The sequence below is a fragment of the Neopelma chrysocephalum genome, unplaced genomic scaffold (genome assembly GCF_003984885.1).
Source record: "Neopelma chrysocephalum unplaced genomic scaffold, ASM398488v2 Primary Assembly neopelma1_59, whole genome shotgun sequence".
Lineage (NCBI taxonomy): Eukaryota > Metazoa > Chordata > Aves > Passeriformes > Pipridae > Neopelma > Neopelma chrysocephalum.
In genome coordinates this window covers 29,268,267-29,280,444 of record NW_020897714.1, presented here as the reverse complement: position 1 = coordinate 29,280,444, position 12,178 = coordinate 29,268,267, and the positions used below count along the sequence as shown (strand labels likewise).

Here is a 12,178-nt window from a genome sequence, read left to right as displayed (position 1 = left end):
GGTGAAATACAGAGATTTTAAAATAATTTAAGGCAGACAAATCCATTCAAAAGTTCAGTCAGAAAGTGCCCTGAAAAGAGAAGCATGGAACAAAGTATGCAAGACTACAAGGAAGAAAACTTACTAATCCAAATCCATAGTTCTGATCCAAACTGATCCAGATCTATAGTACAACTTACTGTATTTTGGAGCAGAGGATGCAAAGACAGGTATTGCTTACTGCAGACAGGAGAAAAATTAGAAGAAACTATACAACTCCTAACACCATTTTAAAACTAAAATTCAGTAAATTTAAAAGAAACTGAATTTCTGAAGTGACCTGTACTTTCTCTTACTCTTTCTATACTAAACTTAAAAAATTATTTCATCACATGGGGAGGCCAAAGGACAAGGTGAGTTGGATATCTTTATCAACAACATTTGGAACAGTGAAAGTGCATTGGTGTCCAAAATGCCTTTCCATGGGAATGGGAGTCTCATTTCTCACCCCAGAAAGATCACTGCATGCCTTGAATGTTGGTGGGTTTCTTGGTTTTTGGTTTTTTATGCTCCTCTAATGCTGCAAATGATCCTCGTTCCTGGGTAAAGATATTAGACTTGAGGAACCAAAAGCTTGATCCCGGGTGGCAAATCCAACCATACCCTCCCTGAGTTCTTGCTCCTAATTCTTACCAAGCAACTGAAAATTAAATGTAAAGGAGGTAAGAGAAACAGATCCCTGGCATTGAATTAATTATTATTTGTTCATCTAAAAACCATTACACCTCCTCTTCTTTACCTTTCCCAGCACTGCAGGAAGACTTTTTTTTTTTTTTTAATATTAAAGAAAGATGAGATTCAAAGCAGTATGACCAACAGACAGCACATTCCAGATGTGGGGAACACATGTACAGTTTATATAAATGTCAAAGATAATTTGTGTTGGTTTCAGATATGTATTGGGCATATTTTTTATTCTTGTCTCTGCTTGGGGTGTTTGTCTGAGTGCAGCAGGTGCATACTAACTATGGATAAAGTACATCCAAGCCATTAGGCCAAAGCAGCAGCTTGTTACAGCTTTCATTTCACTGCTTTTATTATTACTTGTGATGATAAAAGAAAAGCCAGTGAAAAGACACAAGTCATGGCCTAGGAGGCTCCTGTACATTTTAACTTCTGCAGGGGTTAGGAGGACACATGTGGAAGGACAAAGGCTGTTTACAAGTTGCTGGGATCACAAATTCCCACTGAGATTCCAATTTTCAACACCGTTAGACAGACAAACCCTGTTTTTCAGAAAGGAGCTTAAATTGCCAGGTCAAACAGGTGCCAAAGCAGAAGCTGGGCCAAAAAATATCAGCTTGCCACAAAAATGTCCTCATGTGCTAACTCTCCCAAAGGAGTGCTTGTTAGTTTGTGTGAGCACATACCTTTTGAGAGCAGAGTGAACAGGAACGTTTATTTTTGGACTCTTGAAAGGGCTCCATATCCCTTCCTATTTTTCTGTTTCCTGATCAAACATTTGCCTTTCTCCTAAGAGAAATAGTGGGATGTCCTTACTGAACTAAAAATGTATTTGAAATTTCTTAGAAACTTCCATGGTTTGGAGAAACAAAACCAGCTACAGAGTCTGTGATGTTTACACAAGGCATTGTTTGTGCTCCCTCCATGTCATTTCTACATTGTGTTTAAACATAAGTGAACTTTTATAATATCATAAGACAGAGATGGAACCTGAATACGTGGCTTCCCCTTTCTCTCATCTGGAAGCTCCATGCAAGCCTTCAGAAACCTTTTCCAATGAAGATATAAATTAAGATGGGCAAAATTAAAATTTATGACAAGGAAACATGTGGCTGTTATATCCTCCCATCAAGTTTTGTTTTTAGCAACAGGGAGAGATGAGTTCCTGCTCAGATATCTGCATAAAGGCATGGCCAGGTATAAAGCTGTGTATTCCACTGCTTCAGTGGCCTGAGCACACTGATTCTTGGAAATGACTGTGACCTCATTTTAATAAGTTCTTATTGAACCTTATTGTTACATGTGTGTAGAATTAAACCCTTAAAGCTGGGAAAGCACAGAGAGTACCCAGCCCAAGGAACTATTTTATCACTTAGTGAGAGGGGCATGTTTTTGATTCTGAAACAGTCCATAGATGCAGAACTCCAAATATGACAAAAGAGGTGGCAGCCAGGCACTAGCACTTGAGACATAAGATAAAATGAACTAAATTCCAGAGCATTTTATCCTTTGGCACCAGAATAATCAGTTTTTCAACATAACATAAGAGGATAAGACAGAGTCACAGAGCTGTGTTAGCCATCCAACAAGAATATTGCTTATAATGACATTGTTTTTAATTGGCTCTTAATGTGCGTGTTATACCATTGCTTTCTGTTGAACAGAACCCAATTTTTTTATGGGTGTGCAATGGCCCTTCCAATTCCATCGATATGAGAGAGAGTCTCATTTGACTCGTGCGGTTTGTGCTGTTGGAACAGCAGCCGCTTTTACTGCGAGATGTTCTCAGCCTTCACCAGGAAGTTCTGACTGGCCACAACAGGCAACACTATGAAGATGGAGGGGGAGTGATGTGGTGAAAAACTTTGTTTAATGCCTTCAGGTCCCCTGCCAGCAGCTGCCCTCTGGTTATATGTGTAACTAGGGAGAGTTCCATAGGAAAGCTGAAAGCACAGGTAAGTAATACAAAGGAACTCACAGCAACACTGAAGAAGGGAGATATCAGGAGACAGTGAAGTTACGCTGCGGATCTTGTATCTTAATTCAGATATTTGTCTGATAGATAGAAAGCAAACTTCTCCTTAGAGCTAAAGAAATGTTTGCTGGGGTTTTTGGCTTAGGTACAGCTGAAAACGTTTTTTTTTTAAGCTTGATGTGGAACAACTTTTTTCTTTTTCCCCTCCAGCAAAATCAAAAGCTGGAAGCTTATTTCAAGTTGGGTGACATCTTTCCTATCATTTTATATATATAAATAGATACAATCTGTTTCAAGGAGAATTAAATATCTACACTTTAAATATTTTGAATTTCATAAAATTGAAAATATTTACCAAATTCAGCACAAATATATTTTCCAGTAGTTTTAATATAGATTGTTTTGGGCTACTATTGCCCCATCTTTCAATAATTTATTTCATTTACTCTTTCCTCTGGTGAGCTTAGATTTGGAAAACCCCCTACCACAGCTCACACACGTAGCGGAGACATGTTTGTGAACGTAGTTTAAAGGTTCTTGATTAGTTCCCTCTATAGAACTCTCTGGTCCCTCATTCCCCTGAAAACTGCGTGATTTCAAAGATCCATTACAAAAATCCATGGATATGACACCACTTTCAATGGAGCTAAATTAAAGCTTTCAAATGGAAGGTTTTTGTACATCATCCTTTCATTCAGTGAACATTTATCCACCAAAGCCGAGGCACAACAATATATCTACTTAATATTGTCCAAAAGATTGACAGAAAGGCAATGCTTAGTGAAAATTTTATTTATCTGAAACAAAAATTGTAACTTCAAAGTGAAATTTCCTGGCTTGATTTAGACAGAAGCCTCAGATTTCAGCTAAAAGAAAAAAAAATTGATTAAAAAAAAGAATACATTATTTGGATATTGGTTGAAACTTTGGTTTTAGTCAGTGTGATTTTTAGAAAACATTTTCTTTATAATTATAATTATATTTTTCACTTTTGGAAAGAGGAAATTCAAATGTCTTTTCATTATCTTTTATCAGTTAACTTCTCTGTAAGGAACAGAAACTCTAATTTAAGAGAAAAAGAAAAACCCAGAAGTAACTTTCAAACTTTCTTTCATCATCATAAGGATGCAAACTGGATAAGATAAAGTAATTAATTTTTACAGCTTTAAAATTTTCCCCTAGATTTTTTTCCAAGTCCAAGTCTGAGGAGTATGTAACTAAGCATCCCTTCCACAAGATCCTTAACCTTAATTTTCTACTTCCTTTCATTTTCTCTACTTCCTTTCATTTTCTCTACTTCTTAGTCAAAAAGAGTATTTGGTAGCCAAGAAGAAAAGGAGAAAACCAATAAATCATCCTGTTTTTTATACTTGTATGCAATTAGAATTTCAGTTTGAACCAAAGGAATAAAATAATTTCACTTGTAGTCTTTCAAATAAAACAAATTATAGTCTGTCAAAAAAAACCCAAAAAACCAAACCAAACCAACCTACCATTTAAAATATTCTAAAGGCAGAAACAGCTGAAAACTTCAAAAAATTAAAATTGATAGCTAAGGTTCCTTCCTCCTTTTGTTTTGAAGTATTACCACCAACTTTCTCAGCAGATTTGACCAATGAATTTAATCATTCTGCTCCTTACTCTTAAACCGAAAGTAATAATATCATTTTGCCTAACAAGGGTGTGATACAGCTTTTAGTATTAAAGACAGTGAAGTACTTGAGGAAGTCTGTTTTGAAGTCAAACTGCTGGACATTATAGATAATTTGAACAACTGCGAAGCAGTGCCATCTCCATTAAAAGGAGGACTAAGAAAAAATATTTGTATTACTCTGCTACGTGTTTCCATAACCAGGTTTCCGAAAATAAGCTTCTGAGTCATATTTAAATATTTAGAAAGGCAGTGTGGTTTTAAAAAGCACTGATCTCAGTAGCTCCCCACCTGGGATGATAAAAGATGTAGAAGCCTAATTTTCATCACACTTTTAAACTTTACTTAAGGCCTGGTCCTAGATTTTCTTCTAATTATATCACTTGAATTTTCTATCATCTGAGTATCTCAAATATTTGACTTTGCACAGAAGTACATGCAAGCAAACATTCAAGCATCAGTTAGTCTTCTCCCCCTCTCTGGGCATAACACTCAGCATTGCTCTCTGGCTTCCATGCAGGGGATGAGAAGCATCATCTCCCCTTGCTCCTCACCTCACGCTCTGCTCTCAGGAATGTTCAGAGATCAAAGGCACAGCATCACTCCTAACTCTCACTGGATAGAGTAAAGCCTCCATGCAGATAACAGAATTGGTGCCAGGAGAAGAAAAGAACTCTCGTTCATCAGGCAGTGCCACCACCTTTCCATAATGACCTATTTCCTATGCAGGATGCCAACTGGCAGCATATATCACCTGTCAGGCCCCATGGCACCAAGGACACAACCCTTCACTTGCAGCTGGAAGCCGAATGCATTGAGGAGCCTGAGCAGAGGAAGGGCTTTGTTACAAGGTAAAAGAAAGTTTTCTTGCTCATTGGCTGTGCCATGGAGAAATGTTCCCTGGAAACAGATCAGAGAGATTCCAGGCATTCCTGCACCATCACTGAAGCTGGGTCTGCTCACTATGCACAGGCCTTGGACTAAAGGTGGGTGGCAGAGAAGAAAACACCACGAGCTTGATTTATTATTTCTTACAAAGAAAATAGCACTACAGCAGTGAGATTAAGAGAATGTTCAGCATAAACAATCTGAGGAGGAATGCAAAATGCGTGGATGATTATCCCAAAATGGAGACTCTGCTTAAGCCATTTTAGGTGCTTTTGGATTTCAAAATAGTTCAGGAGTGTTGAAGTCTAAATCTGAATTTTTCTTGAGATAGGATTGTGGGAACTGAGCCTCTGTGAGTAAGGGATACCCCAGTAAAATCTGAGAAGGGGAAAACTCAGGGCCTTATCCAGAGCTGAATTTTAAAGAAGGTTTCTATATTTTTCTGTTCCTTATTTTTGCACTGAATTTCAATAGCAATTGCCTTTCTGAAAAATCAAAGGAAGATGAGGATAGATGAAACTAAAATAAATACAGAGCTCTTACTTGTTTGTGAAAAGTACACAGATAGCTGACGGCAGAATCTGTACCTAAATTATTGGAACCTCTAAGTTTTAATTAATGCTGTCACAGGATCCGTGCTCAAGCAAGGCAAAAACTATTGGAGGATTTGAGGACTGTGACCGACATCCAACCACGTATTCACTCAGCAACAGAGACAGCAAATGCAGCTCTGCATAATGAAGCATCTCAATGTCCCAACATCAATATGATGCACTGTCACACCATCCTGTAAAAAAGCAAAAGCTAATCAATTCACAGAGAGTATTAAGAGAACTGATTTGGAAAGCTCACAGTAAACGCTTTGGGACAGATTCTCTATCACCAAACTGCTCTTCTACTGAGAACAGTATTTAAACAAGGAAACCACCAGCAGGCAGAGAACTGCCCTGGCCAGCATCCAGCCAGCCAGGGGTCTGTGCTGCAGCAAGCAGAGGGGAAGAAAATAATTGCAGCCTGCTGTATGTCACACAGTGTGTGAGCCCTGGTAAATCACAGCTAACAGGGTCAAACCAGAGCAGCCGGGGAGCTGCTGGACTCCCCACCAAGGTTGCCACCAAGAGTCAGGGACATAGAGAGTGTATCACAGTATTGTCCAGCTTGGGAGAGAGAAAGCCCACAAACACACACAGAGAGGGTTGGGCCCAAAGGATGGAGGACAGCGGAGTTTCCGACTAACTTGAGCCCTTGGGCAGAGATCTGCGGACAGGGGCCAGAAGCAGTAGAAGGGAGGGAACCCAGCACACAGTTCACACACTGGTTGCTTTTTAAACCATTGGTCTGAATAAATTAACCTGAACTGCTTTTCATATCTCACATTATCTGCCAACAGCCTGTTCTCCTTTTTTCCTTATCCTGAGCTGCTCCAGGCATCTTTGGAGTAGGACTGCCTATTGTCAGGGGCACGACTGCCCCTAGGAAGATGTAGGTGATGTTTTTTCCCTTTGAATTCCAGAGCCTGGGAAGTAGGATGCAGAACAGAGAGCAACTGGACTGTGACACTGCCATAATACAGCTGCATCTAGGAAGGGACAAAAGCTGCACAGATCACTCACAGGTTACAGGACACAGAATGAAACAGTCATGGAAAACAAATGGAAAGTCAGTGCTTCCTACTGTCTCTCCATAACGGTGAAGTTGATCTGAACATTTCACATCAGGCCTAGTTCAGTAAACTTATTTTTCATTCACAATCCATTCAAAACATTCCTCTCAAACCATTCTCAACAAGTCCACATAGCTGGTCCAAAGGGCACTTTCCAGACAGATCTCACTATGTACAACTTCATCATACAAGATCTCGACACAGTCAGTTACTGGCACCAAACTGAGCAGAAAGTCTGTTGCTGCCACTGATCCCAGTCAACAGCTTTTTTAACACCGGGGAAAAATTTTGCAGGGAAGGTGAATATCCAAGGTCTTACGGAATTGCTGACCAGAAGCTGCCCACCTAAATGAAAATGGTAAGCAAATTCGACAACTATTTTCAGACTACCTAGAAACTAGGTTTGAATTCATGGGAGATTTGATTTGCATGGCCTAGATGATCTGTTTGCAGTCTAAGAGGTTCTGAGAATCCAACACTGAAAAAATTAATCATCTGTTTTCTTTGAGCATTTCTTTAGGATTTACTATAGGGAGCTAACTTTACTTGCTGGAAGAAGCCTTTAATATCAAAGCACTTCAGAAACTGAGGAAGTGTCCAGATTTATTTTTGGAGGAGAACCAAGGGACAGAATGAAAAATCAGGAAAGCAGGGTAAAAAGAGAAACAGAGAAATACGTGGACTGTTTCTGTTCTGAACATTCCTTAGATTCACATGTCCTCTGCTAGCCATCATCCAGGTACATGTCAAACCCAATTCTCGTGGACTGTACACCTATAGAGGCAGGAATGAGCAGATGATGTATCTTGTGAACAGAAGTTTGGCAGCAAAGAGAATGGAAGAGTACTAAGTTCACAAAGTTAGACTTCATTAGGAGGCAAGACCATCTTTAACCTTACCTGAGGATTGAATCTCCCCAGCAGCCCTCATGAGAATGATATTAAGAATGTGGCCTAAGTGCCACATTTTAAATATGAGCTTGGAGTGACATTCTGAAAGTGCAGCTTGAAAACAGGACTTAACTTCATTCTTTTTGGTAAGCACATCTCACTCTTCTTTCCATTTTTCATGTACAAACAGGGGAAATATTTCTGAGACCTGATACTCAAACATGGAGCACTGCAGGAGAGAATAAAACCTCTTAAAATCAACTGGAAAGTAGACTTATTTTGTTAAGAGGAATTAATAAGCTTTAGAGCCAGGAAGGTCTTGAACGATACTTATAAAAGGAATTTGGGATTTGAGATTTGTCACAATCACATATGATGGAAAAGGTTGTGTTGATTTTTTCATCCTTATCTTTAGATATTGTTCTTGGTATTTTTAGACTCTTCAGTATTCAGCAGCAAAACCTTCTTTCCATTTTATCCTTGGCCTCACTTTTATATATGTTAGAGTTTTTCACCTGTAACTAACTTGAAAGAGATCTTAGAATTCTTCCTTTACCTTTTAAACATTTTGTCCACTCTTATAGATCAAATCCCGTTCCTACTGAAAATATGGAATAAATCTCAATAATGCCAGTAGGATTAGCCACAGGGCCCACGAAGGGGGGGATCTGAAGAAAATGCTGATAGGTCTTTATTGGAAAGATAAAAAGAGAAATGCACAAGACAGATGAGCCAGTAAATCACTGTTAAATACCCCCAACGTCTGTGAATCTTTTGATTCAATCATATTGTTTTCACTGTTCTATTTAGTAGTACCTCGAGCTGAATGAGGTGGGAATAGGCCATTTCCAAATGGAAACTATCCAAGTCAAAAAAAATAAAGTACTGCAAGGGTTGTTAGTGAATTAGTTCTACAATTTGGCTACATTTGAAACATTTTGTGGTTGTAATTAGGGACCACTTTTCAGTAGCAGAATCTTTGTATCAGATCTCTGTCTCTCCTAAAAAGCCCTGTACATTCAGAGTGCATTTTTTAGCCTTGTATCCCAGCTGAATTTCCACCTAGGGAATTATGTCTTAACTGTCTGATATGCCAGAAATGTCTCCTCTAAAATTATTCTGTTACTGTAGGTACTTTGAAATAATTGCTCTATTTCACTACAGAGGGAACTTCACATGGATTTGTTTGTTTGCCAAACAGAAGAACCCAACTTCTGCAAAGAGTGGTTAGGACAAGAAATTCATCAGGTGAGATGTGGATGTGTGTCTATCACAGTGCACTGCCTTGGATTATACAGGCCTGGGAATTGGAGCGAAGGAATTGGGCGGAGGGGAGGGGAAAAAAAAAATCTTTGGATATATTTTGATGTGAATGAGAAGGGTTACATGATGTTTTGCTGCCTCTCCACTGCATCTTGCTCCATATCACACACCAGTCTGGGATGATGAGCATCTGCAGTCCTGTGATTACAGAAGAGGAGAAAGGTGGAAATGGCTGAGAAAGAAAAAAGTACACCGTAAATTTCCCAGCTGATCCATTGGATTGGCACACAAACTGCCTGGAAAGGTTGTGGCAGAGCCATTGGCATGAATACAAAACAGAATGTTTACTTTAATAGGAAAAAAACCCCCAACAACCAGAAAAGAAGTGATGCAGCTGTATTGTTCTATCCATTAAATTACATTAACAGCAATTCAAAAGGTGCACTCCAGGCCTTTGCTGGCACCAAGCTCTTTTATTCATTAATCTTCTTAATGTAGCCAATGAACTTTAGAATTAAAGAATATGTTGTGGGTTCTGTGGTTCCTTGACTTATTATTTTCCAGCTCCATTCAGCTCTTTAGCTGATCACTATATAAAAACATACAAAAACACTACATATAAAAACATAGGTAATGACTATACAAAAACATATAAAAACACTACTGAAAAAGTCTTTGATGGGAGTGGAAGGTGTCAGTTTGCAAAAGGAATTAACTTATACACCAAAATGATGTTCCTGATCTATAAGAATGAGAAATCAAGAGGCTGGAAATACCCTGGGTTTCTTTGACAGACAATATGCAGGTTTGACTACTGGAAGAAGACGAGAAAAAAGCACACCCCATATATCAAAATCCTGCTATGAGTGCAAGCACATATGTTAAACCCAAAGTTGTTTTTTTCATGGGAAAAAAAGAAGAAGAGTGAGTAGGAAGATCAAAACAAAAACACCGCCTCAAACCTACTCTAACCTACATATTCATACACTTTCTCACACAGATGCTCTTATTCCCATCTACCCCAGCAAGCCTCCCTCTACCCACCTAAACACTATCGTTATAACCACTGCTAGCACATATGCACCAACACTCACATAAACTCACTTTCTCACCCACAAATACGTCAGTAATGCACGGGCTGTCGGTCTGTCACTACACCTCAGCCATGATACAATGACATTACAGGAGCCAGAGGACAGAGAAATGTTCGTTCAATCTCACAGCAACAAAGTCCAGCAAACTGACTGTAGATATCCACATGTTAGAGGGCTTGCGCAGCAATCAGGAGATCCCACATCATCCTGGGTGACCAGAGCCTGATAAATCCAAGGATAATGACAGCACCCACATCCTTCGTCGCCTGCACTAAAAGCCAACCTTTCTGGCCATCAGTGAAAAGGGAAGCAGCGCAAAACACGCACGTAGAGGAGAGCCAAGGCACTGAGTTCCCTTAATCGATATCTGTCTTACTACAGATTGTAAACAGTCTCCAGCAGATCCAACCTTGCTTCAACCAACATAGGAATGACAAGGTTCTTCAAAAACGCAAAAACAGGTCAAGCTAAAAATGCTCCCAGCTCTGAACTTTATTGTAGTCAGTGGGAGTCTGGTTGAAGCAAGTTTGGCCTCTGAACTGCAGAGAAAATGTATTTGCATTGCATTAAACTAAGCTCAGCTTTTTTGTTGTTTTTTTTCTAATTTACTAGTAGGAGACTTCTAAGCAAAAGGACACCAATAGAGAAAAATACTATATTGAGAAAATATGATGCTTAGGAAAACAATCAAGTATTACAATTGTTGGCATTATGTCTTTTTGGTAGACTATAGATTAAGCAGAGCAAAGAGTAATCATCCTGAGGTATTTGTGTTTCATGTAATAATGCCTTAATGATTCAATTAGCATTGATTCTTCAGCTGCAACAATATTTTCTGACTGATCTAGTAATTTAGCTCTCACTGTTGATTGATACAATTCCTATGAGTAATAAAGCAGTTTGAAAGAAATTTATTTAATAATTCACAAGTCACTTTAAAGAAGATTTTTATTGCTTCTGCCACAAGTAATCCCTAAGATTTCAGGAAGTGAGATATTCCTTCGAACAGTCTGGCATTTGTAATAGTGAATCCTACTACTGAGTTTTCCCACATGGCATGGCTGTGATAACTCTATCTTAGCATACTTACTAGCCTTTAGGTGGAGAAGATTGAGATAAGGACAAGTAATCAGAAGATGAACATAAATTGCATATGATGTGCACAGATCACTTGGAAACAACACGGGCAACTTGTGCAAAATCAATGCATAAAATCTGGGTTTGAATCTCAGCCAGAAATCTCATTAGCTATAAGGAAATATCTTAATATTTAGGGTAATTGGAAATTAGAGCAGATCTCCACAGAGAAAGTCACAACTGTTACTGAAGGTGGTCAGAGGGAGATACTCAAGCTGGATGACAAAGGGAAATTTCTTCCAGTATGGAAATGGTAGTATATAAATGAATCATAACATCCTCCTAAATGTTTTGGGGAAAAACATCTGTTTCAGAACTTCTGCAGCAGAGACTTAACCAGTAACAGCTTCATGGTCTTCATGATGATTCCTTCTGTAGTAACAAAAATATATATACAAGGAAAATTTTATTAGCCTTTCAAAATAGCATCCTCCACATGATTTGTGTTTGTCCATGCTCTACAGAGCCTCATAAATATCCACGCTGATAAGTAGATCCTGTCCAAATGAAATGTTCTTTTAATGGGTTTGTATGTGTCTCTTTGTGCATGTATTTATACACACTCCTTATTTCATGATGGCTCCCTAGGCAAAATCCCTCATTCTGCTTTATTAATTGGCTAGTATTTCCTGGGGAAAGCAGACAGTTCAGGAACACACGGATTTTTCTTTAAGTCATATTGTTTGACATTTATTTTCAACTCAGTGGGGAGCAATCCAACTAAAAAGACGATGTAAGGGGGAAAAACCATTTAGCAAACGCAGATAACAAATCAGAGAAACCCACATGAAGTTTTGAGGAGGATTAGTCCTCACTGGGGTATATCAACTTCCCTGTTAATTTAAGTCTTTCAAGGAGAATGAATAGCTTTAGGTTTAAAACACAGAACAGGGA

The 12,178-nt window shown here is 38.7% G+C and overlaps 1 protein-coding gene and 1 long non-coding RNA gene across 16 annotated transcripts in view; one reads left to right on the top strand and one right to left on the bottom strand.

Moving 5' to 3' along the window:
- The window catches only part of CACNA1C (calcium voltage-gated channel subunit alpha1 C), a 433,748-nt gene that overhangs the window by 324,802 nt on the left and 96,768 nt on the right, over positions 1–12,178 (bottom strand). The gene's annotated exons all lie outside the window — the stretch shown is intronic.
- LOC113966260 lies at positions 7,098–9,590 on the top strand. Its single transcript, XR_003533756.1, has 3 exons — positions 7,098–7,258; positions 8,955–9,038; positions 9,227–9,590. It is a non-coding gene; the product is annotated as an uncharacterized LOC113966260 (long non-coding RNA).